The sequence below is a fragment of the Neofelis nebulosa genome, chromosome 5 (genome assembly GCF_028018385.1).
Source record: "Neofelis nebulosa isolate mNeoNeb1 chromosome 5, mNeoNeb1.pri, whole genome shotgun sequence".
Classification (NCBI taxonomy): Eukaryota; Metazoa; Chordata; class Mammalia; order Carnivora; family Felidae; genus Neofelis; species Neofelis nebulosa.
Genome location: NC_080786.1, coordinates 152,607,536 through 152,634,544, shown reverse-complemented (window position 1 = coordinate 152,634,544; position 27,009 = coordinate 152,607,536). Strand labels below are relative to the sequence as shown.

At 48.6% G+C, this 27,009-nt stretch overlaps 1 protein-coding gene across 6 annotated transcripts in view; it reads left to right on the top strand.

The window, feature by feature from the left end:
• The first annotated feature begins 253 nt into the window (after positions 1–253).
• ERG (ETS transcription factor ERG) overlaps positions 254–27,009 on the top strand; it is a 263,074-nt gene continuing 236,318 nt past the window's right edge. The window contains exon 1 of one of the 6 annotated variants that reach the window (XM_058732009.1): positions 254–364. The gene's annotated coding sequence lies outside the window, so the exon portion shown is untranslated. Of the gene's footprint in view, positions 365–1,326; positions 1,414–17,298; positions 17,472–27,009 lie in introns of those variants that run through there. The other 5 variants (XM_058732010.1, XM_058732014.1, XM_058732016.1 and 2 more) reach the window with 5 other exon arrangements.

Genomic DNA, 27,009 nt, shown 5'->3' with positions numbered 1-27,009 from the left:
CAATCAGACTTCTGTGTGCTATGGTCAATAAAACTGCATGTTAATAGCGACCAATTAATAGATTATGTTGCCCGGCCTTAAAAGTTGAGGGAGTTTTAATTATTATTTTTCAAATTAAAGGAGTGCTTATTCCCTCCCATCCCTTGGGGTGGTGGTGGGGGGGGGGGGACTTAGCCTTCTTGCTGGCTGTTTGCTGAAATTCTTGGCTGTTAAAGTTTGGAGAGGGAGGGACATGAGTAGTTTTCACTTGGTCGGAAAGGAGCGAGCGTGCAAGAGGACGCTCTGGGATGGGTTCCTAGCGAGCGCAGGGATGGTGGTGACGGGCCCCCGGGGACAGCAGTGAATGAAGAGACGACGCACTCAGGTAAGTGCGATTTTGATGTCACGATTCACTGATAAACCAAAACATCTGGAGGGGCTTAGCACAGTGCCCCACAGGCCGAGGAGCGGGACCTCGCGGCTCCCCCGTTGGGGAGTTGTTTTTTGCCGACTGGATTCTGTTCTCACGAGGGCTGCTGTCACGGCGCCCGCGCGTCCGGCCGGGTGTCTGGGCATCCCGCGTCGCGCTGCTCCCCGGCCTCCGCCGGCGGGTCCCTGGGCTCGCCTCTGGCTCCGGGGACGCGCAGGCAGCGACCCCAGGTCTCGCTGAAGCCGGAGGCACCTTGGCACCGCGTCTCTTCTTCCCCAGTCTGAGGGCGACGTGGTCTTGATTCTGATGCGCATCCCAAGGCAGCCGGTGGTTTCAAACTTCTACGGCTGCCACCGGTTCTTTTATTACGTGTGACGTCTGTCGTGGCTGAGGCTGGGCAAGAAAAAAAACACACTGCTTCTCACCAGAAGCGACCCCGAGTTCGAGAAGCAAGCTCCTCCGGGGCTCCCCCCGCCCCACTCCTCTGGTCTCCCCTCCTGGAGGCGCGTCCCGGGTTTGTCTCCGGCCCGGCTCACGCCGTCCCGGGCTCGGCTGTAGCTCCTCCTCCTCCTCCTCCTCCTCCTCCTCCTCCTCGCCCCCAGCGCCCTCCCCCGCCGTCAGCTCCGTCCTAAACCCGGCGGCGACCAGACCCGCCCGCGCCGCCGCGCTCCCCGGCCCCCGGGCGCGCGCACGGACACGCGCGCCCGCAGACCCACGCGCGCGCCCCCACGCGCCCGGGGACACGCGCGCGCCCGCGCCCCGCCCCCCGGGCGCGCACCTCCCGCTCGCGGGTCGCGCGTCGGGGCGGCCTCCCTGCTCGGCGATTGGCGGGAGCCGGAGCCTCCCCGAGGCCGGCGCCCACACCATGGGCTGAGCCCGTCGGCGCCCCGGGAGTCAGTGCGGCCCGGCTCCGCGCGCGCACCGCCAGGCACGCGCGCGGGCACACGCGGGCGCGGACACGCACGTGCGGGACACGCCCTCCCCGACGGCGGCGCTCGCCTCCGGTAAGTCCCGCGCCCCGCGCGCTCTGCCCGGCTCCCGCGCGGGCGGCGGCGGGGTGGCCGGCCCTTCCGACGGCGCGGGGACAGGTGGGGCGTGCGACGCAGGGAGGGACGGCTCGCCGCTGCGCTGCCCGGGGTCCCGGGGAAGGCGCGCGGGGCCCGGGCGGGACGGAGAGGAGCAGGGACCCCGAAATCGGCGGGGGCCTCATCCGGGACACCGAGCAAAAACAAAAAACAAAAAACAAAAACGTGTTCGTTCTTGCCTCGATGGGAGTTAGGTGTTGCCCTGAAGTCCACTGTGGGCTGGAAGCGGGGACCAGATGTGGACTAGGCTGTCACCCCGCTGGGTCATTGCAGGCAGGGACTCTCCCTCCGACGTCGCTCCAAACCCCGGGAAACCGGGCTCTGCCTCTTTCTTCTCCCCCGTCCCTGTCTCCGTCGTGTCACCTTCTGACACTTCAGCCTGCAGCTGTTATGTTTGCGTGCTTACAATTTGCCACCTTAATTGGGAGTTCTTGGCATGTTTAAAAATGTGGCCTGTAATTCTTTTTTTTTTTTTTTAAATCAGATAGCCTTGGTATAGAGATGGTTTACAAAAGGTACTTATAGACTTATTTTTTTAGTATCTTTAAGCCTAAAACTTAAATGCTATTATTAATAGCAGACCAGACTGCCCAGTAAAATGGGTAAACAATTTTGATGCAGATGTGCACTTAATGCAACTCGTTGATATAAGGGTAATTTCGTTTATCCTTCAAAAGAACTTATTCATATGGGCCACAGATTTCACACTCGACATGTTTCTGTAGTTCTGCAGTTCAAAAAACTTCCAATGCGAGTAAAAAACATTGTATTCTTCCCCGGGGTGACATAACATAGCGCATAGAGTTTATTTATCATTGGAACTACTTTTGAGGATTTTCGGTTGTCTCCAAGTAGTTTAGAGCCCTTGACCAGCCTCAGCTCCGCATCACCTTATCACCCGGAGAACTGTCACATTCCTGGGGTTAACCCCTGCTCTGCTGGCAGCCGCTCATGTGGGCTCCTTCAGCCCCCCGGGAAGACCAGGCAACACGAGTTCTGTACAAACCCAACCAAATTACTTCAGTGGGTGTCAAATTATGAATGAGCTAATCATACCATCGAAATGACAAATCTGGTGGAAGCAGGGTGAGATATGCAAACTTTGTGGCTAGTATGTGAAGTTTCATAATTCTAAAGAAAGGTTTTATGAGTGCTACCCACATCACAAATGCCGTTTGCGGTCCGGTAATCCTAGCTTCATTCGGACATTGCACGGTGCTGGCGAATGGGCATTATATCTTTTGATTTATAGGTTTCAGAATGTGTCATTCCAGTTACACTTAAAATTACAGTTTCTTCTCTTTTCTGACACTTTGTCATGACTTCATTTTAGTTTAAAAAATTCAAGGTAGGCTTGTGATACATTATTTTACATGAGTCTGTGATTTCACGATGAGTGCCTGGGGATTTAACCCGATGTTCCTCCTTCAGCTAAAATTTTGAAAATCAGCGTTTCCCATTGAATGGATTATGTAACGGGGCTGCGTGTCCGTGTGGATATCAACAGTCCTCCCTCTACTTCCCATGTTTTGTTTGGTATTCTAGAAAAAGCTTGTTGAATTTCTAATCTCAGAAAAATCCAGTATTTTATTTGTGGTAAGGGCTAAGATCCCAGGGGAGTGCCAGATATGTATATATATGTAAGAAGGAAAGCATCTCCCCAAGATGTCAAAATGGATTTTTAACTTACGTGCTTTTGTAAAGCGTCATACACATGATGTGCATGCATGGAATATATCATGTCTCGTATCATAGGCAAATAGATAATAGAAAACTTCCAACTTTTTCCCTAAAATTAATATTCGCTCTGATTTTTTTTTTTCCGGCTCATTATCCTTAAACAAGAACATAAAATAACAGAAGGGGGAATTATTTCTTCACAAGACAGAGGAGCTAATGTTCCTGGAGGCTTTTCCTATCCTCAGTGAAAAACGATAGCAGGTCGGCGTCGGTCATATGATACGGAGTGGTGGGGAGACATTGTCATGTTGAATAAATGTCAGTGCTGCCTTCGATTTCATAGAACTCTGTTCAGGAGGTGTTGACATAAAGACACCTGCATGTTTCTAACGAGACTTACGGAGCTGGGGAAACAAGATGTGGCCAAGGTAACTTAAGTCATCATGCGCGAAACCCCGGCCTTTTGATGGAGCTCCGTGTAGGGTGGGAGTTGATCGCTCTCTAACTGCAAGTCTCTGTGTCGCCTCCCGGCTTCATCAGCCTTTGCTTCCCAGGCAAGCTTTTCCGGTGAGGAGGAGAATGCCAAAGGGGGTTCTGTGTTCTTTCCCCTCTCTGTGGAAGGATTCTTGGGCTTTTCCTAGGGGATGTAGTCCTTCAGAATACAGCTTTTGTTTATGGTCTACACCTTGAACTTGAAACTGTATTAAAAACTCTGGAGCGGCATCTGTAAGAAAAAGAAGCCAACGTGCAGTAGAAGCATTTAAATGTTTCGGACACAACTTCAGGTCGTTTCGATACCTGGTTGCGGAAGTGTGGGGAGTTGGGGGTCTTGGGGGGACTTTGTAAGTCACGGCGGTAGCTGGTGATTGCTCGCACACGAGGGCTTGTTGATGCTCTGGATGACCTTCTCTCTCTAGTGTTTCTTTGCACTTCTGGGTGTGAGTTAATTACTTGTACATTTAGCGTTGAGTATTAGCCGTGAGTTAATTACTTGTACATTTTGCGTTGTCAGTATGCGGCCCACATTTATTGATTCAAAGCTGTTTGTTCTGTAGATAAATGACAGGAGTTTCCAGTGGTCTGGACTAGCCTCCAAACAGTTCTTCAAAAGAGCCTGGCGTTGGGGGGGGGGGGGAGAGATTCCCCTTTTAACTTTACCTTTTATTTCTAACATTTTAGAATTTAAAGGAGAGAGGATTCAATGCTTCATGTTTGTAACATTGCAGACCTAGCGAAGGTAGTGAAGGCGGGTGGTCTAAAATTAACTTGGCTAAATTTAAGTGTAAGTAAAACGTAGACAGCACCAAGAAATTAAAGGGTGCGTCCAAAAATGGAGCTCTGGGTCTACGTTTTAGATTTAAAGTAACTTTTAAGTTCTTCTATTTTTACGGCGACATGTCATAATCTGGAAGACCCTGATTGCGTAGGAGAAATAGTAATTTAACAATGAAAGTAAGGGGTTCAGTTACCTTGACTCCGCACACGTTCAGAAGTGTGTGCAAAGGAAGTCCAGTTATGTGACTTTTCTGTTTGAAAATGGCTGCGTGTGGAGAATGAAATATCCTCGAAGTGTGGAAAACAAGCCTTTTTGAGTTAATTTATCGCTTTTTAAAATTACAATCCTAGACGACGAGACGTGAGATCTGATTTAGGACACACTGCCAGCGTGTCGAAAGGTTTTTAAAAACGAGATGGGTGGCTGCCTCCTTTCAAAACATACCCTTTGGTTTTGAATTGTGTTAGTGGGAATGAGATTTTCACACATGCTGGTGTCTCATATGGGATTCCTTTTAGTAATAATATTATTCCAATAATTATTCCCCCTGGAAGTGGTGGTGGGGGGGGGGGAAGCATCTGTCCAACGAGTTAGGAAAGAAAACAGACAGCTGCGTGGCGATATTTTTTAATAGCAGGAAACTCTAATTTTCACTTAATTAAAAGTCCGGCAAAGGTTCCCAAATCTTAATTTAAGAGTCAAGATGAGGGACACCTGGGTGGCTCAGTTGGTTAAGCGTCCGACTTTGGCTCAGGTCATGATCTCAACAGCTTGTGAGTTCGAGCCCCGCGTCGGGCTCTGTGCTGACAGCTGAGCCCGGAGCCTGCTTCGGATTCTGTGTCTCCCTCTCTCTCTGTCCCTCCCCTGCTCATGCTCTGTCTCTCTCTCTCTCTCTCTCTCTCGAAAATAAATGGACATTAAAAAAATAAAAAAAATAAAAGGGAAGATGTGTGTTTAGTTCTCGGTTAAGGTCTAGGGGAGCACAGGAGGTGAGCCCCGCTTAGTGTCCTATCGTTGCCCGATTTCTGTTCCTCTCCGTTCCTGGTGGGAAGATTCATCTTCTCTGGGTCGGAGTGGAAGTGTGGGTTGTGGATTCTTGGCGCTGAGTAACTTAGCTGAAGTTGCAGAGTAAAAGAAAGACAAAATTGGAGTGCGCGTTTTTCTGTGTTCCGGGCAGGGAGGTCTGCGTGACCACCTTGGGTACAGCCGCATCGGGGGCATGGGTTCGCTGGTGTCGTCACCTTTCTGTCTGCGCTAAGATGGACCTCAGACTCTGTTGCTCTTGGGAACAGGAAGAGAAACCCAGGATCTTAACCATGTCTGTTAACGACCCGTTGCCTTCACAGAATAAATTGATTGCAGTCGGCAGCGGGGGAAGTCACGTTCCCATTCGGTGTCACTGAGGCCAGGAATTCCGCTTGAAGCCGAGGGAATGAGGATCTGAGGCTTCTGAGAGGAGATTGAAAGGAGCTGTCATGAGGAGCCTGGTGGGAGGGGGAGGGGACCACTAGGGCACCTTGCAGGGAGGACCCCAGGAGTGAACGGGGTAGGACTTCAGGATCCTTACATGGGCCTGCAGAGATCTAAGCCGAGTATAAATAATGACAGGAGTGTGTGCTCGTAAAAGAAAATGTTGGGAAACATTTTCCACTTACGATCTTAATGTAAAACTTTTTTTTTTCTTAAGTTTATTTATTTTGAGAGAGAGTGCGTGGAAGTGAGGCAGGGAGGGGCAGAGAGAGAGAGAGAGAGGGAATCTTTGCTGTCAGCATAGAGCCCGACTTGGGACTTGAACCCACAAAGTGTGAGATCATGATCTGAGCTGAAACCAAGAGTTGGACACACCCAGGTGTCCCTTCATATTAAACTTTTGTTTATTTATTTACTTATTTACTTATTTATTTATTTATGTTTGTTTACTTATTTCTATATATTTTGTTGTCCATTTGGCTTACATACAGCCCAACAAGTACCCTCCTCAGTGCCCCAAATATTAAACTTTTAAATGAAACGGCTTAGAAAGCTGAAGTTTCTTTTATTAGGAAGTGAGGCAAAAACGCGTAGAAAAGAAACTGCCAGCTGAGGAACGTTCTGACATCTCATACTTCGAGTGCCTTCTCATTAATATCGTATCCGACCTCACAAAGCCGGTGTGAGCCTGCTGCCACATTTACAAATCTGGGTCTCTAATTGCACAGAATGTAACCTCGTCTCGTGCAAAGGCTGGCTCTTTTTGCAGCGCAAGATACAGCGGCGAGATGACAGAATCAGCAAAAGGAGAGGAAAATTTGCTTCTCCAGGATCGAAAAGTACTTTCTCGTCTATTTGACCCTGGCAGTAAAATTTACTTCACCGCGGAGTTCTGAAATAGAAATAATGACAGTAAAGATCAAATCCAGGGAATGTTGCCGGTCTTTTCTGGAGAAGGCAGGTTAAGTCAGCATCTTACCAATGTTTCCTCCGAGCTCTGAGACCCAAATGAAAGTCCCGGCTTTGGAGGCAGAGGAAGAGCATACCCGTTACCTCCTGAGGTCTCAAGGAGAGAGGATTCCATAGCTGAAATAGCATCAGTTCTGAAGCGGCCCACTACATAACTGGATGTAGTTTTGCGGTTTTCTAAGACTTACTTATAAATGCAGGTGGTGAAACAGAACATCCCCCAAGGACAGTGTCTCCCCAACACTCCCTACCGAACGGGTATAACCAGAGCTGAGCCAGTAGAATCATCCCGTAAGTACGCAGACCCCACAGGGAACTACCAGGAGGCAGAGAAGGGGTTACATTCGTCTCCATGTATCAGAACGCGTGTAGGACGACAGGTAGCTGCAGCATAAAGTTTTTCTTTGCAAAAACGAAGCATTAAATCATGCTTAGTTTCGTTTATTGGTTTTAGGCGACCTGGGAATGTGTTTCGCAATCCAGGTTTCTGGATCACCTATTAAACGAGAGCACCGGCCACACAGAGACACGGGGGACCTGGGTCGATTAGGGACGATGAAGGCACTGGGTACATCTGGAGGTTCGGAACACGACTGCACATTTAATGCAGAAAGCCGGAAAATTCCAGCGGGAAGCTCACCTTTCTACCTGTCTGACTCCGGCAATTAGTGACCCGCCTGATTTTTTCTTTTCCCAGCTAATCGTATTGACAGCAGGCAAACAGAACGATAGCCCTTTTCACTCCAGATCGCTAATAGCACTCTGAGAGCAGCGTCCTCGGGAAACACATCCCCAGGCGGAAATGAATGCGGGCCAGGCGGCGTGCCCGGGGACGCAGGGAACGCTGACAGGCAGAGGTCGGACCGTGGCCGGCTTCCGTCCAGGTGGTGACGGTCTCGGGCCGCCGGCGGAGGAGGGGGCTTCTGGGTCAGAGAGGGGCGAGTCCAGGAAGAGAGACCGGCAGGTGCGGGAAATGTACCAGGGAATGGCGAGCTGCCTTTTCAGGCTGCGTTCCTGACTCACGGTCTGTGCAAGACGCCGCATGGGGCACTGGGGAAGCCTCGGGTTGTACCGTCAGGACGTCGAAATATGGAAAGGGGGCGGGGGGGTGGTGGTGAAGGCCCGTGCTGCGGGATTTAGAGAGGAGGTGACTTCATATGCTGACAAAAGGGCCTCATTCAGGACGGCCACCTGCTCAGCCCGGGCCTGTTTGATGGTGAGCCAGGGCCCCACGCTGTGCAGCGATGGAGGTGGTGGCCCCCATGGGGCTGCTAACGTCAAGCACTCTGATGGGTATAGCGGCGGCCGTGACAGAGACCCCACCGAGGCAACACACGGGGCAAGCTTCTCATCCCATCGCACAGGCCCTTATCTCTACGGACCCACAGGAGAACCTCACGTTTAGCCTTCGATTCGGGAGAAATCGTGCGAGCCTTTGGCTGGCTGGCCCAGCTCCGGCAAGCGACCCCACAGCCCGCCTGCAGGGCTCTTACCCTTGTTCCTCCTACAGCCTCATCCGTACTATTTATTTTGCAACTACTGCTTTTTTTTTTAATGTTTACTTTTTGTGGGGGCGGGGAGGGGCAGAGAGAGAGGGAGACACAGAATCCCAAGCAGGCTGCAGGCTCTGAGCTGTCAGCACAGAGCCCGATGCGGGGCTCGAACTCACGAACTGCTAGATCGTGACCTGAGCCGAAGTCTGACGCTTAACCCACTGAGCCACCCAGGCACCCCTACTTCTGGGTTTTTAAAAACCTTGTTATATTGCATATATCCTTGTAGATCACTTTAAATTTTTTTTTTTTTTTGGAACAAGGTGGAATATAAAAATTTTCCATCTTATAGGAATCATACGATCAAAGAGTGATCTAAACCATACCCTAGGAAGACCCAAGAATGCTTCCCGAAGGACGAGGCATTGGGGCTGTGCCGTGCCGCCAGGTGGTGTGTTGGCCCTGATTCGGCGGGGACGGACTGCAGGCTGCAGTGGGCAGGGGGCAGGGGTGTTAGGCATTGCTCGTGTTCAGGGTGTTGGAGGTGCTACTTGGGAGGTGGTCCATGTAACACAGGAAGTGCCCAACCCTTCCCGGTTCTGGACGGACCAATCTAGACACTTACTTCAATATCCCAAGTGTGAAGTTATTTCTTAAAAATATTTATTTTTGAGAGAGAGAGAGAGAGCACACAAGCAGGAGAGTAGCAGAGAGAGAGGGAGATACAGAATCCGAAATAGGCCCCAGGCTCCGAGCTGTGAGCACAGAGCCCGACGCAGAGCTAGAAATCACAAACCATGAGCTGACTTCAGACACTTAATGGGCTGAGCCGCCCAGGCACCCCCTCCAGTGTGCAATTAAAATAGGGGATAAAATAATGTTGCAAAAAGGCAGGAAGAGTGTGGTGTTTGGAGGGTTGTAATTGACATTGGGTGCACCAGGTCGGGGAAGCATGGGGCATGTGTCACCGTAGGTCACTCTTGCCGTGGCTCTTTGGAGGAAGGGCCTTTATTGCCCCCGTTTTCCAGAAGAGCGGAGTGAGGCTTGGGAGTGCGGAGGCCAGAGTCACACCGATAGTAAGAACCTGCAGTGACAAGTTCTGGAATCTTTGCAAGGGCTCTGCTGTCTGGAATCCCCTTGGTCAGAGCAGAGAGCCCGCTGACAGAAGTGACGAGGAGGGAGCATGGTGACAAAGAGGCTGAGTCAGTGGGAGGTCAGAGCAGCACTGGTCAGAGAACGTCGAGTGCAAGTCTCACGCCTAGTTTTAAACATTTTAGCAGTTAAGAAAGACAAAGAAACTGGTTAAATTCGTTTTAACAATCGATTTCATGTAATGCAACGTGCAAAATATTATCATTTCAAATGCAATGCGTATAAAAATATTGGTGAGCTATTTTGCGTTATTATTTTTTATTACAGTAAATGTTCAAAATCCGGTGTACAGTTTACACGTACAGCACATCTCGGGCTGGACTGACCATATTTCGAGGGCTCAGCGGCCACACGTGGCTAGCGACCACCGTGGTGGATGGCGCAGGTTTAGAATCTTGGGAAGAGGAGTTCCTGTTTAATGTACTCGGGCAGCAGCCGTGAAATTTGTAATATAACTCGCTCACTGGACTAGGATGCTGTGACTTTGTATCTCCTTTGGCTATCTCCCGGAAGGTCACTGTGGGACCAGCTAGGATTGCAACAGAAAACCTAACGCTAGCGAGGCACATTCAATACTAACTTTGCACTTTTCAAATCGGAGGGAAAATTCATATATAATGTTTCCCGTTGACTCACTTCGTTCCTCAAAAGAGCAAAATATGTCTACTTTCGGGCGGACGCTTTGCACACCCGGTAACGGGTACCTGCTGCCTTGATTGGAATCCTGTGCTCTGACAACTTCATGAGCAAAAAAAATCCTACCTGACAATTCCCCGTTTAAAGGCAATTCCAGCAGGATGACAAATTTCTTATTTTGCATGTGGACAGTTTCTTGAGAAAAATGCAATTTATCATTTTGAAGAATAACATTCTTTTTTTTAAATATTTTTTTTTTTTTTTTTTAGTGTTTATTTTTGAGAGAGAGACAGAATGTGAGTGGGTTAGGGGCAGAGAGAGGGGGAGACACAGAATCCGAAGCGGGCTCCAGGCCCCGAGCCGTCGGCACAGAGCCCGACGCGGGGCTCGAACTCACGAGCCGTGAGATCACGACCTGAGCCAAAGTCGGACGCTCAGCCGACTGGGCCACCCAGGCGCCCCCGAAGAGCAACATTCTTGAGGTGCCGGGATCCCTGAGAAAGAAAGAACATCGATGGGGTGGATCGTTGCAGAATTAAGTTTCGAGGGCAAGAATTTGGGGTTTGGTAGCAGCAGGTTTATCTCACGTAGGCCTCTCCCTCTTTGTGGAGCACTCAAGTTCGTGGCAAAGTCTTACAGAGTCAATCATGTTGTTCATTCGTTGCTTGTCATCGTCAGTGTGCTGTGTAATGTGTCTTTCAATCGCTGAATAACTGAACGACTGTCTTTGAATAGCTATCTTTACCATATGCATGTTTGGTGTTCAGCTTTAATTTAATTTTTATGCAAAGGAAAAAAAACCCAAAAAACAAACAAGAAACTCTTCACTGTAGATTCTTACTCCTCCACATTTCCCTGAGTGAGAAATTTGTTTTCAGTTCCAGCGCTTGGTCTGCAGCAAACTCCTCGTCTGTGCTTCCTTGTAAATGGTTTGTTTTCATTATCGCTAGTGCCTGATAAGGGAATTTTGCTCTCCTTGTTCTGGTTTATTTTTCCCAGTGGGCAGTGCTTGCTGTAACCAAACAAAACAACAAAACAAAACAAAAAACCCCCCAAAAACCAGTTTTAAGTAAAATGCACGTGGCTGGTCTCAACTCTACTCACCGTAGCAAATTTAACACCTAATTCTGCGCAGTTATTGGGCAACCAAACAAAAGGGACAAAGAATGTTGTGATTTATTAAAAAAAAAAAACAAAAAACAAAAACAAAACCCAGACCTCAAAATGAATGAACGGGGCTGTATGCTCTCGTCTGTTCTGTCACACGTTTCTGGCCGCTGGGGCGCTTCATGGTAAGGCCGTCGAGGGACGCACAAAGCCGCAAGAATATTTATCTTGCGTCCAGTAGGCTCCACTGCTTTCACACCCGGACGCCGAATCCGGTTTTGCGGTCGAATCCCGCTCCGTTCACCGGGGAGCCTCGGCTACTAGGCAAGATCCTTCTAGAAGTAACCGCAGTTCTGTTCTGGGGCTCCTGCGTGTCCCCTGGATGCCGTCGGCTGCGTCTAACCTACTGGTTTCCCACGGGACTACAAATTTAATTTAAGGCCTAAATTGTATTTGAGAAGTCTGAAGCGCATTAAGCCTTCTGAAATAATTCACTTGGGATTACGTTCAGTGAACGTGTAAATATGAGAATGTGCGAGGCAAGTGGTCTCAACAGAGAATGGATGCGAGACCGTGTTGATGTAAGCCACATGTGCTTCAAATCTTGGAGGAAAATCTGTGTCACCGCTGGCGACCAGACCTTGAGGCTGGCCGGGGAGGTTTACGTCCAGTCGCTTCTGCGCTGGGTCCCTGCCGCGTCCCCGGGGGAGACCTCGGAGACAAACTGCTAACTGTGGGATTGTCAGCCAGGGGGCTCAGCTGTCAGCTGTGGCACGGTGAAGGCGACAGAAAGCCAGAGGGAGGGGCTGTGTAGCCCCCATCCCCAGACGGTTCCCCATCAGCTTCTCAGGTTGGGTGTTTGTGGGTGCGAAATGGCCAACGTGTGCTCTTGGAAGCTGCTATGTTAGTTAGACTTGGGTTGGGGACGACAACCGTGGGGTCTTTGCCTCCAGGCTGAAGACCTTTCTTATGCTGGGGTGGGTACAGTGACATGATAGTGTCAGGCTCTAGAGACACCTGGTCAGTGAGGACAGTGAGCGTTGCTAAGTGCCCCCCACTTCCTGCTGACCTCTGGCGGACACGTCTCCCCCTCGGCACCGGAACCTCCCATCTCTGCCTCTCCTGCACCGGCCTGGTCCCCTTAAGTGCATGGGGTCTGAGGTGGCCGTGCCAGCGAAATTTCACCTGCCGTGGGCACGCACGGGGGCTAAAAGAAACAAGCCAGCGAGTCTAATGAAATCAGGCTGCAGATCTGAAGCGATTTTGGAATATCCTGCTCTGCTTTCTGTCCTGTGTCTGGTTTTCATGGAAATTGGTGTCTGGGAATGAGAGGGAATCGGAGGGGATTTGCTGGAGGCAGGTGCCTGCTGCTTTGGCTTTGGCCCTTAGGAGTCAGGTCCAGGGACCTCCTCAGAGGGGGGAGGGACACAGAGGTCTTAGGAGATTTGATGAGCACCATGCAGTCTTTATAAGACTGGGGATTTTTGCAGACTTCCTGATTGTTGAAAATTATTCATAAGTCCGCCGTAGTCTGGGATTTTTAGGACAGAAAGCACACTCCACTTATTGTCCGTGCTTCGTAAGTTACCCTTTGAGGTCTCCACAATGTTATTTTTGTGGCTTGCGAGGCCGCCTGCGTGGGTAACTTCTGAGATTATGAGTAAAACGACTCCATTTCTTTCTCTGGCAAGGGCTTGACCGGTTCAGGTCAAAGATGTGGAGCAGCATCCTGGCCGTGGTGGAAATCCAGGCTGCGTCCTGAGACACTGGGAATGCGTTCTGGTCCACCCTAGATGAAAGAAGTCGTGGAAATGAGGATCGGAATTCGTTACGTTTGCCCTGGCAAGGGAAGCAAGATTGAGCACCAGTTTTTAGTCTTTGCTCCAAGCAAGTGAAATAAGAATTGCATATCATGTATTCGAGAAAGTGAAATGCATGCTTCCCTTTTGGAATGAGCGAGATTTGTAACAGACTAAGGCAAGAAGGCAGAGATTGCTGCCTTGGCTACATAATATGCAATGAAAAGATGTCCTGAGAAATCTGTGGCTGGTAGACTTTTTAAAAAATAGGTTGCTGGTTTTCGATAACTACACTCATCTGCCTCATTTGTCTCAGACCATTAGCTCTTTATTTCTTTCCTTTTTAACCTTTTTTTTTTTTTTTGGTTTCTTTTTGTTTTTTTTTTTGTCTTGTACTCGACACCCACCGGCTTCCAGAACAAGAGGCGATGTGTGTGTGACTCGTTGGCTAAAGGGCATATCAGGGGAGCATCCATCTTGTAGAAATAATGATGGGGACATCCTAAACTGATTGGGGTAAATGCAGACGGCTTTTATCACGAGGCTTTGGTGCTAAACACATGGAGACCAAGCAATGCTTTCGGATGTAGTTACCCTCAGGCTTAAATTCGTGTTTTCCACTTTTTCATGACCGATGCCCTACAGGTGGAGTCTTTGCAGGCATCCTTCCCCTACCCTCCCCTTTTCCTACATGCAAATCTGACACCATTAGGAATTTTATGGTATATATATTAAATGTGTGTGTGTGTGTGTGTGTGTGTACATATTCAGGTATAATTTGTACTTACACATGAAAAGAGGGAAGACTTTTCTTATCCTCTGAGAACTGATTAGCTTTTAAAAAAAAATTAATATTCATTTTTTTTTGAGAGAGAGAGAGAGAGAGAGAGAGAGAGAGAGAGAACGCAAGCAGGAGAGGGGCAGAGAGAGAGGGAGTCACAGAATCCAAAGCAGGCTCCAGGCTCCGAGCTGTCAGCACAGAGCCCGACGTGGGGCTCGAACCCACGAACCACGAGATCGTGACCTGAGCCCAAGTCTGAGCCCAAGCTCAACCGTCTGAGCCCCCCAGGTGCCCTCCCCCCATGCTTAGCTTTGAAAAAGATTCTGTTTAAGAGAAGGGAGGGCATCTGCCCCAGAGCGTGGCCTGAAAACAGACAGTGGTAAAGCAAAACCCTCCCAAGAGCTCCAGCTGCCTCTCTCTGAGGGCTCCGTTAAACACACAGACTTGGGGACCACACAGTCCTTCCGCTTGTGAGAAGGTGCTAAGGATGCTTATCAGACTTAGGGTGGACGAGACCTGACGGGCTGCCGGAGCACCCCAGCTGCAACACAAGACCCCAGAGGCCGGTGGCCCCTTGCGCGGTAGCCCCTGCCTTTACTTCTGGGTCTGGACAGGAGCAGCCCTCTGGCTTCTGCAGACAGCCTCCCCCGCCCCCGTCCCCTTGGACGTACAACTGTAGGCCGTGTGCCCGATCTGGTACAGCTGGATCCCACTGACGCTCATGTCTCCCCTCCAGTTAAGATGGAAATATATTAGAGAATAAACAACCAAAAGAGACATGCTGAGTTTCACCCAAAAATCAATCAGAAGAGAAAAACACTTGGGCCAGCGTCAAGAGAAACAAAACTGAGCCAGCACAGATTTTTATGAAAATGATCATTGAATAGTATTTCCATGAAAAGGCAACTGACTCAGAGTCGGAGGGTGAGTGTCCCGTGAGGCAGACCAGAGTCGGAAGGGCCCGCCCACGCCCGGGGCTCACAGCCCCGCTCAAGCTCAGTTACTAGAAGTGACCCAACCATCCCGAAAATAGGAAAAAGGATACGAGGGACAAGCCAGACTCTTAGGAAGGGAGAAAATGTGTGTTGTGAAACCAGCCCGGCTCGGGAAGACTGTCACGTCGCATTGAGCTTCTCCTCCCCAGAAGCAGCCCCGCAAATAACCCTCTTGCGCCCGGGGAAGGCTGTGCGGCACAGTCCCTGACCTTCTGGAAGGGCCCAGCGAGAAAACGGATGTCGCTGCGAGTGCCAGAGGCGCACAGATGAGGCGTTTTGTTTAAATGCTTACCTCCGGCTCAAGGCATAGGAGGTGTTCTGGTACTTTCGGCTGGTATGCTTCCCTTCTGGAACATCACGAGGGAGCTGCCTTCGATCTGAGGCAGGAGATCCGAGTGGTTCTGTGAGCATCTCCCGGGAGCTGCCCTGTGGAACCCAGCGGCTCCCCCCGCCCCTCCCCCCAGGCCGTCTGGGCTCCGTATCTGGAATGTAAAAGGTACGTTCTCGTGGATTCTTCTGGTCTGGTTTGTCTGCGCTTTAAGAGATGCTTAACTCCTAGCGAGTACCGGCTACTTAGGAAAGCTCGCTCTCCTGAAACTTTCCCCTCTTCTTCTTTCCAAATGGCCCCCTTTTAATGTCTTACAGACAGACGTTAGTTTGAGTCAGCGGTGATCCGCAGTCTTAATTTTGACAGCAGCAGAATGACCAAGAGCTATGTCATAGTCACGTGGAGCACAGACTTGGGAGTTTATGAATGCTTGCCCTTAAAAAATCACTAAAAATACCTCTTCACACTATGCCTCCACACGCAGTGGATGCCAGGGTGGTGAAATCACATCGTTATCTGCTTTTCTGGTACTAAGGGTGGATGGTAATAATTTTGGGGTGGATGACAGACCACAATGTGTGTCTAAACACTTACGTGAAACTCGTTTATATTACGGGCTGTGTATCCGATCTTCTGTGACTATAGCGGATACTTTGCTGTGCTCTTTCTGGGGAGTTCTCTTTGAACTTAGTAATGGGGACTTTTGGTTGTAAAACAAGACAGGAGTTTGGAAAACACTGATGTTTCTCATGAACCGGGGTCAATGCCGGCACCAACTGCATCCACACTTGTATCCAGAAAGAGGAAATATCTAACACCGTTTGGCCTTCCGAGACCGTTGCAGACTTGTTTCACAGCTTGGCTCTCTTATTCAGTATGATTTTTGTATGGCATTTTCCCTCCAAAACCTTATCATAAATGTAAGCTCTTACATATATGACATACACACACACATACTGTATTATGTAGGTTACATGTATGCATATTACATTACACTATGTATGTTACAGTAACGCTGTACTAAAATAACCTCGTCATCAGAGCCTAGAATTAAGGTGAAATTGTCTCTTCCTAGACCACATTCAGAGAAGTCTGAGGAGGACCCCAGGTGGCCTGGATTTTACTCTCCTGCTAATGACTCAGGTGGAAAAAGACTGGTCTGTGCTGTTGCCCTTATAAGCGATTTCTGTAGACCCAGGCACCTGCATTCAGAGTACGGGAAGGTTCCAGTATGCTAAGAAACCACACCTAAATAAACACCAGCCTTCACAACTGGGACCTAGGAAAAGTGCTTTTATCGTGGAAAGCCGAAATCCGCTTTAAGAAGATAAGATTTTTAAAAGCGAAGTTGTCTCCTCATCTTGTTGTGTGTTGTAGTAAATGGAACCATCTTTTCAAGGAACTCTTCTGCTCAGTAGGAATATTGTCACACTGATTTGCAGAAGGCCGCCTGTTAGCTGGAGCCACAGTTTTCACTGGAAAAGAAAGCCGATGACGGTCCCTCCTTTTTTACTTCTCTTCCTGGCTTGGCCCTGAGGCTGGCATATCAGACTCCCCTCTGGGTCCAGGGGTACCACCCAGAGAGGGGAGGGAGTGTGGCTGGAGACCCCTGTAGGGAGGATGTCCAAGCCCGCCTACGTTTGCTGCATGGAGCAGGGGTGGGGCACAGAAAGGGACCGGGCGTGGTCATGCCAGTTCCCAGACATCCTAGCCTTCTTTCCACACCCCTGCCCATGAGCGGTTTCCGTGAGCTCTCAGCTGAGGGTCACCTGCTGCAGGGGATGGAATTTGTCACCCTGACCCCGTCTCCAGCCAACACAGACTCAAGCCCTTGGTTCTTTCATCACATTTACTTGAAAACTCTCTGAACACGTGGCATTGACATAAACACGCTGGTTCATTTTTCTTTACGTTGCCCCAAAATGGTACTGGGGGGGGGTGTCCTCAAATGATCTCGCCAGCACTGAAAATGGGGACACACAGGTGCCGTGGCCCCACTCACTGATACATTGTGGTCGAGTCCCATCTTCTTTTTACCTTTTGAGGGTTGTTCTTGTGGTTTGGGATATTTCAAGAGAGGACTGAATCGAATGGGTTCTTTTGTTCCTCAGAACGCCTGGATTCCTGGTGTGGTGTCAGGACCGCTTCTCTTAAGAAAGCACCTCCCTCTTAAACAAAAGCATCAGGGACCTCGGACCCTGCTGTTGGCTGTGACGCGCGTCAAGCTTAGAACAAGGAAGGATTGCGTCCTCACTCTGTCGCCCTGCAGACCTGCACCTTGGCCACTGTAGGTGAGGTTCACGGAGCACGTGTGGGCGTAGTCGGTATGTCCACAAAGATGTTTCTGTTCCCCCACTTTGGGTTTTCGTCCCGAGACTGCTCATTACACCCTTCCATAAATCCTCCATTATAGGTAGTAAAACCTAATTTTAGATTTCCTGCCTGTGCCAGTGTCCTGCCTGATTGCTACGAGCTGGTGAGAGGCGGGACCTGGGAAGTGGACTGTTCAAACCCGGCCACGTGTTAAAGGCTTTTCCTTGAATTTTTGGCCACTGGTCCATCGTTCCCTGATGGCTTTTATCTTAAGTTTCAAAAGCTTCTGGAGATCAACTCTGTAGCTTACTTGGTTCGTTTTGTTGCGTTTTGACACGAGGGATCCGAGAAGGGGCTCCGAGGAAAGAGTGGGGGCATCAGGGGGTTAAAGTGAGTGATGAGGCCAGTGGAGCCCCGGCCATGTTTGCCAAGAACGTGAGGCTCCGTGCCCTCCCAGGGGTCCGAGACTTGGCCCCTTCCTCATGTTGGAAGCTTCCTGGGAAAGTGCACACAGGTTCCGAATGTCTGGTAGAGCCAGTGCTTTCTTCCCACCCTCCCCGTCCGGTGGGCCACCACCTTCCACCAGGGATGCCGAACGGTTCAGCGGGGCTGGGGTGGGAGGCGTTGGGACGTGACTTCCTCATGGCCTCTCTCACGGTGCCAGCCCCATGATGCTCCCTTCTTGACCCTCAGGCTTGGAAAGGTGCATTGAGAAGCTCAGTGGGCATAACAAGGTTTCAAGGATATTTTGGGTTTGAGGCAGCCATACTTTGTTACCTACAAAGTTGAAAGCCACGAGCTGTTCGTCTACCCTGGAAGCTTGGCAGGCAGCAGAGTGCCCTGGAGAGAGGCTGGCGACAGTGGGGGTGACCAGATGTGTGGTTTTATTGGGCGGGTGTGAGCTGAAATCTATATGAACAGTGTTAGAATGTTTGAACCGTACAAGAGGTATTATGTCCAGGCATTTTTGAACTTGAGAAGGTGTATCCATAATACTTTGTTCGTTGTGGAAATATTAGAACATACAGACAAAAATATTTAAATCTTTCCACACCCAGACATTATGGCTACTGACAATGATACATTTAATTCCAGAATTCTTTTATACATATTCTTTTCCCCAAAGTGGATCCTATCACATACACAGTTTATATAACGTGTTTTTATTTTACTGAGGAACACATTGTAAATATCTGTCCATGTCGGTAAACATGTTTCATGAGATATCTTATTTCTGCCACATTATTTTAAGCCTGTTTAGGATTCTGTTGTATGGTCCTATCATGATGGATTTAGTTAGTTCTCTCTGTTGAGTATTTAGGCTGTTTTCTGTTTTCTTTATTAGAATCCAAAAGTTCTGCGTCTTGGCTGCAGAATACAGATCCCCGGGTCCCATCACAGAGGAATGAAATCAGGCTCCCCTGGGAGTGAGGCGTAGGGGTCGGGACTCATGCTGCACAGTTTGCCAAAGTCTAGAATATGTTCTTGAAAGTGGAATTGTGTGGGGCGCCTGGGTGGCTCAGTCCATTGAGCATCCGGCTTCGACTCAGGTCATGATCTCACCGTTCGTGAGTTTGAGCCCCATGTTGGGCTTTGCACTGGTAGCCTGGAGCCTGCTTCGGATTCTCTGTCTTCCTCTCTGTCTGCCTCTCTCCCACACTCACACTCTATGTCTGTCAAAAATAAATAATCATTAAAAAAGTTAAGAAAAGAAGAAAGTGGAATAATGTGATCCGGGTAAGTATCTTCATCTATCTTTTGATATTTGCGGGCGGCTTATCATTCAGAACTTTTTTCTTTATAAACTGTTTTACACTTTAAGCCTTAAGGCTTCTGAAAGGCGAGGGATGACGAGAATTTGCACGTGGACTTGGGGAAGAGGTCTTACCACACCACATAAGCACACCAGGCTCGTTGGCTTTTGCTTAGTTCTTTGGTATTGTCACATGACCTAAATGAACAGATGAGCACATTCCTAAGATAATGAAGAAGAATGTATTTGGTGCCTCCTTCTCCCCATGGAGCTTTGGTCGGACCACGGGGCAGGTGCCACAGCCCTGGCCACCAGCAAGCGGCAGTGAGTGCCGCAGGGCCCCAGGCCTGTGCCTCTCTGGGCTCCTAACCCGTCCGTAGAAATCTCCTGCAAGCCTGTCCGGTGTTGAGTGTATTCACTCTGAAGGTCCTCTATGTGTGTCATCACTTTTCTACTTTAATTGCTATTTTTTTTTTCTCGAAGGAATACACATGCATACAGTTAAATGGTACTTCTGGGCTTATAATGTAAAATGCTAGTTCTCTGCCCTCGACCCTTCCTTAGCTGTTCTTGGCTGTTCTTTGTCATTCACCTCCATATTTCTAAGTTCTGGGCTCGTGGCACTCCTTCTCGAGTCTTCAGTTTGGACAGGATCAGTTTTCCGTTAAAGAAGATGGGGGTTGGGTTCACGCCCCTCCCTCCCTTCTCCGTTCCGCTGTCCTCACAGTGTAGTGAGGCAAAAATGTCCGCTAAGTTCATGTCCAAGTCTAGCGTTACTGTAATGATATAAACGTTAGAGGGGAGCCAGAGGATGTGCTGCGGTTACATTTTGTCTTTTCCCAGACTTACTAACTGGGATTTGCGTGCTGCCTTCGTTTTTCTATGTGCTTACAAATCAGACTGCCCTCCACTCCCCTGGAGGGCTGGCGTGTCCTCTCCGGGCGGGACGGCGTGTTCAGTGATTGCTCGGGGCTGTGGAAGGGAGGGAGGGGGAAGACCCTTGGGAGGCTCGTGCCATCAGGCTCCAGATGAACTGGTTGCTTCCCAGCACTCTGTTGTCCTGGGTCTTGGCTCCTTGTAAAGTCTGGGAAGGTAAGGAATTCGAAATATACGGCAACCAGCAAACAAAGAGAAGCTGGTGACCGAACCGAAGGGTCTTGGCTTAGATCTTCACTTAGAATGGATCATCACTGGGGGCGCCCGGGTGGCTCAGTCGGTTGAGCGTCCAGCTTCGGCTCAGGTCACGGTCTCGTGGTTTGTGGGTTCGAGCCCCGCATCGGGCTCTGCGCTGACAGCTCGGAGCCTGGAACCTGCTTCGGATTCTGTGTCTCCCTCTCTCTCTGCCTCTCCCCTGCCCATGCTCTGTCTCTTTCTCTCAAAAATAAGTAAACATTAAAAAATTGTAAACAAAAGAGTAGATCATCACAGGGAGGGCCAGCTTTGGATCCCAGATGCACCTCCCACTGTGTAGTATTCCACGACATCTTTTTGCCCTCGTTTAGGGCTCTTAGAACTTAAGAGTCCATGCTTCTTATCTGTAAGCATAGCGGGTATTTGCCTCTTTCCTTTTTGATAGTTTGTCTTCTTACCTAATAACTGGCCTTGAGTAAACATTGGCTTCCTTCGTAGCAGGGAGGTTCCCCAGACAGTGCCCACCCGCCCCTCCAGACACGGGGCCCCAGTCACCCAGATCGGACTCTTACTCCCCACGAGGCAGTTGGACCTGGAGAGGAACTCTGGATGACGCCCTGCAGAAATGCAGCAGTGGCCAAGGTGGGAGATCAGATACTGGTTGGGCCTACGGGAGCCAGAGTACATTCCTGCCTCGATAATCCCCTTGGAAATGAAAACAAGGTTCCCTCAAGTTTTTATATTTCCAGCTTTCATCTGCTTCTTACTCACAGGTGCTTCATTCCTTGGCTTGAGCAAATACCTTCAGGGAAAAGGAACCAGATGTCTCTTGGAAAAAAAAAAAAGAATTACTTAGCTTGAGGAGACCTTCCAACTAAATCGTACATAAAAGCCCAATAAATAACTGCCCCCGCCCCCGCAAATAGAGGGCACTTCTTTTGGCGGAAGCCCGTGCACTCTGGCCCTGCCCTACCCCACCTCCCCACTGTCCCCAGACCCCCTCTGCCACTGGGGACCAGCGTGAAAACCGCTAGCTGCTCTATTCCGTTCATTTCTTGCATGAGAAAATAGACACCTGTAAAAGTCAGTTGTCCGATATGGCAGGACAGGTGACTGGCAAAGGGGGGCCCTCGCCCAGCATCTCATTCCAACCTGAGTCACGCTGGGGTCAACTGTGTTCGAACACACGTGGTGACAGCCAGAGGGAATCGCCATCACGTGACCCCGAACGCCCACAGCACGGCTTTCACGTCTGCGGCCCACCTTACCGAAACATGGAAAGGTGATTGCACGGTGGTCTGTCATCAGGTTATACTTTATACTCGATTATGCTTTGAAAATATCACACTGAATTCCTTTGCAACAGTTTTCGGGTTTTGGGTAGGAGATTTTTTTTTTCTTTTTTTTTTTTTTTTGGCCACGAAGGTAGACATGCCTGTGAAATTTCCTCCTGATTGTTTTCATTTATTTAATTATTTACTATTTATATAATCTACGTAGCTACTGATTTTTTTTTTTTTGCCAGCTCAGTATAGATTCTTTCCAAATTTTTTTTTAAAGTTTATTTATTTTTGAGAGAGACGGAATGTGAATGAGTGAGGGGCAGAGAGAGAGGGAGACACAGAATCCAAAGCAGGCTCCAGGCTCCTAGCTGTCAGCGCGGAGCCCGACGCGGGGCTCGAACTCACGAACTGCGAGATCATGACCTGAGCCGAAGTCGGATGCTCAACTGACTGAGCCACCCAGGCGCCCCAGGATTCTTTTTTCTTTTTTTTAAGGGTGGTTCATTCATTGTCATTGTATCAATACATTACTATCAACTAAAGTCCATAGTTTACATTAGGGTTGACTCTGTGTTGCATATTCTGTGGGTTTGGACCAATGGAAAATACCATGTATCCACCATTACTGTTCCTACTAAACAGTTTCACAGCCCTGAAAATCCCCTGTGTTACACCTCTTCATCCCTGAACCCACAGCAGACACTGACCCTGTCACTGTCTCTGCGGTTTTGCCTTTTCCAGAATGCCCTAGAGCTGGGATCAGACAGTATGGAGCCTTTTCACACTGGCTTCTTTCCCTTAGTGATAGGAATTTCGGTTTCCTCCGTATCTTTCTGTGGTTTGATAGCTTATTTCTCTTACTGCCAAATAATTTCCATAGTGTGGATAGACTGCAGCTTATCCATCCGTTCACCTATTGAAGGGCCTCTTTGTTGCTTCCAGTTATCTTTAGCAGTTATTTTTGTGATATTTTGTGATATTTTTCAAAGCCGGAGCAAAGTTTCTGAGGGAGGGATACGACCTCTAGATGAAATGCTATGCTATTGTAATAAAACTGAGATTCTAATTAAGGATCATGGGTATGCATCCATGCAAAGGGAGCTGGCTTTTTTTGATAAAATAAATGTTCCCGATTTCATAGGCTCTGTATCATTTTAGGTCTTTGCTCAGGTGGCCGCTAAAATCAGTAATGCAGCTTCTCTAAATATTATATTCCCAAATCACTCTGCATGGAGAGGCATTCACTCCACTCAGTGTGTATGTTTTTTAAAATGCTTATTTATTTTTGAGAGAGAGTGCCAGCAGGGTAGGGGCAGAGACAGAGAATCCGAAGCAGGCTCCACACGGCCAGTGCAGAGCCTGATGTGGGGCTTGAACACATGAACTGTGAGATCATGACCCGAGCCGAAGCTGGACGCTTAACCCAATGCGAGGCTCAGACTCACAAACTGTGAGATCACGACGTGGGCTGAAGTCAGAGGCTCAACCGACTGAGCCACCCGGGTGCCCTGAGGTAGATGGTTATCTACACCAGATAATTAGAACCTAGTTTCTTTTTGGCATTCTTAATGCTCATATTGTCTCTCCCTGCATAGACCCAGGGCAGGGAGCTCATCCCCTCATCCTTTTATGGTCCTTTCCACCTAAAAAAAAAAAAAAATGTTTGTCAACAGGTGCTTCCTTAGACTGACCTCAGATGGTCTCCTTCATTGTGTATTGTACCTTCTAGAATAACACAATAAGGAGGCTGGTTTTGCTCGTGATTGGCGTGGTTAACCCCTGACACACTGCCTGGTTCCTAGAAATCTTTCAATGAATATTTATCAAGTAATTTCAAAACTGAACACGTGAATGAATGAATACTTGACAGACCTTCGTATATTTCAGAGGACTATTTCCTTCAACATCCCTTTTGCAGACAAAACACAGCTAGTTGTTTTTTTTTAACCTTATTTTACACACTATGTTTTTTTTTTTTTTTTAGAGCTATCATACATTGATTTTATTTATATGGACATATGTTTTTTTTCTATCAGTGTTCTTGCAGAGTCATGACCAGAATAGTCCCTAGGAAATCTGGGACCATTGTATTTTGTGATCTCGGCTCTGTGCCTCCTCTGACTATGTTAGCTTCAGGACATCCCCATCACACTGCCCTTGAAAACCTTCATGTGTTTTCTTGGCCCCAAGAATGTCCTAGTGGTATTTTTAAATAAGTATATGCCAAATATTTTAATTAAATGAACTTTCAATGATTTGGGTATGTGAATACCCATGCCTTTCAGGCCTAGTGGCGGGAAATGACAACTTTTCTTTTTATTTGAATATAGTCGACGCTTCATAATAATTTAAAATTTTTTTTAACGTTTATTCATTTTTTGATGGAGACAGAGCATGAGTGAGGGAGGGGAAGAGAGAGAGAGGGAGACACAGAATCTGAAGCAGGCTCCAGGCTCTGAACTGACAGCACAGAGGCCGACGCGGGGCTCGAACCCCGTGAGATCATGACCTGACCTGAAGTCGGATGCTTAACTGCCTGAGCCACCCAGCTGCCCCGACCCCTCATAATAATTTAGAAGTAGAGCGAGTAAAGCTTCTAGCACGATTTGACTTTAGAGAGCCATATGCGAGATCGAAAATTGAGACGACAAAAAGAACGAAATAAACAAAACCAACCAACAAGCAAATAAAAAACATCAAGCCTAAAATGATTTCTACACGTTGACGCAGTGTGGAACAAAGGACAAGGACTCACTGGTAGGGATGACATTCACGTAACCGTTACTCTGTGTCTGCCAGTGTTCCGGGATTTCCACATGTGAACCGATTGAATCCGTACAGCAGTCCACGGGAAGGCACGTTTTTGTGATTATGTTTTATTGTGGTAGAAAACACAGAAAATGGACCCTCCTCATCAACTTTTCAGCATCTGGCTTAGTAGCGTTAAGTGTATTCACGTTGTTGTAAAGCATGTCTCCAGAGCTTCCTCATCTTGAAGACCTGAAGCCCTGTCCCCACTCAACAACAGCTCCCCTCTCCACCCTCCACGGCCCTTGGTCACCACCGTTATATTTGTGGCTCCATGAGTTTCACGGGTTTAGTTGCCCTCCTATCAGTGGAGCCACAGCATGTTTGTTCTTCAGTGACTGGCTCATTTTGCTTAGCATCGTGTCTTCCGTGTTGTAGCAGGAGACAAAATTTCTTCCCTTTTGAAGGCTGTGTACTATTCTACCGTCCGCACAGACCACATTTTCTCTATTCATTCATGTGTTGATGGAACCTTGGCTAGCTTACATCTCTTGGCTGTTGTGAATAATGTTGCTCTGAATGTGGGATATGGGTGTACAAATATCTTTTTCAAACCTCTCTGTCAATTCTTTTTGGGTATATACCCAGCAGTGGAATTGCTGGATAACATGGTAATTCTATGCTTGATTTTATGAGGAGCCTCCATACTGGGTTTTTTTTTTTTTTTAATGTTTATTTATTTTTGAGACAGAGAGAGACAGAGCATGAACGGGGGAGGGGCAGAGAGAGAGAGGGAGACACAGAATCGGAAACAGGCTCCAGGCTCCGAGCCGTCAGCCCAGAGCCCGACGCGGGGCTCGAACTCACGGACCGCGAGATCGTGACCTGAGCTGAAGTCGGCCGCTCAGCCGACTGAGCCACCCAGGCGCCCCTGTTATGATTTTTAATAATGGTTCTACCATTTTACTATCCCACCAGTCGTACACAAGGGTTCCAGTTTTTCTGCACCCTGGTCAACACATGCTACTTCCTGTTTTTGTTTTTTTCTTTTTTGTGTTTTGTGTGGTTTTTTTTTCCCATCCTGATGGGCGTGAGGCAGTATTTCATTGTGTTTTTCAATCGCACTTTTCTGATAACTAGTGATATTGATAATCTTGTTCATACGCATGTTGGTCACGTTGTGTGGGGAGCACTTTTCCCACATCCGTCGTGTGGATAAGCAAGTTTAGGCGAAGCAAGGTCAGTCAGTTCATTCAAAGTCATATAGCATGTACATGATGGAACCAGAGTTTGAATCCGCAGTGTCTTGCTTTGTAACCCCTGCGTTCTGCCCCTTCCCGTGGGGGCACACGTTCGGTGTGGGAGAATGCTGTCCCTTCAAGTCATTTTATTCAAATCGTCTTCCTTTTATGGACTCATGACTGATGTCTGAGCAAGAGAAGTAGGAGAGATCCCTTCTTTCTGTTTCTTCTCTCCTTCCCTCCTTCTCCCGTCTTTCCTTTCCCCCTTTCGACAAGTACGGACCGTGTACCTGTCCGGGTCAGCTGCCATATACAGGTGCTTGGAGAATGGAAAGGTGACCGGGACAGAGTGTCCCCTGTTACCACCGAGGTTCCGGACACACTTGGGAGATTCACTGTGTGTCCATGTGATTTTTCTTCCAACCTTGGACTGGAAGAAGACACAATATTTCTAATGACAGCAGACTGACCTAGAACTGCCTTGGATAAACTAGAATGTGTGATTCTCTTTGAGATGAGGCTGTAATAGGAGAGGCACAACAAACGCGAGAAATAAGGGAGGGTTGAACGCGTTTTGGAACTTGAGAGATGACCTCTGTAGCGTGGCGGTGGTGGAGTGATGAATCGAACAGAAGCCGTTTAGGCTGGGTTTCCCCAGCAAAGCATACCCTCTAGAACTGTCTATGGGATTTTGTTTGCAGACGCCAGGTCTGAAGTGCTTCCTGACTTGCCAGGGGGCGGAGCTGGGATGAGGGCCATGGCCACCAGGAGGTCAGGACAGGAGTACGGGGGCTTTTTGCCTGTCTACACAGACCTTTGCCAGAGTAGGGGGTGGAAGAGGCACGGGATCAGGTGTGCATATGCAGTAACGCCGAGTTGTTCTAGTATTAGCAGGATTCCCTGGATTTGGTCCAAAGGAAAGGAAAGTAGTAAAACGGAGGTCAAAATTGGGACCACGCCATCTCTTAAAAAGGATGGGAAGGCTATAAAAGTCTTCCCAGGCTCTTAGTTATTTTCTCTCTGCTGCAAATGACATATAGCAGCAACAGAATGTTAAGTTACCACTAAAAGCAAAATTTCCCCCAGCGTGCTTTAAAGAGACGAGACATGTGGGCGTTTAGTGTTACTGATTCTTCCTGATGCCATTTTTTTTTTAAACCAAATTTTCTATGACTCATAGAAACTCCCATTCTCTCCCTTGACTGTAAGACTCTGTGAATCCGTGTGCTCGGTCTGTGAGACGTTCAAGCAAAGACCACCTGGATGGGAAGCACGGTGTAGGGAACGGTGTGTTTCGAAGGTGCCGGATCTTTGTTCTTGAGGGCAGGATACGCACAGAGTTGGGGGAGGAGGATGCCCG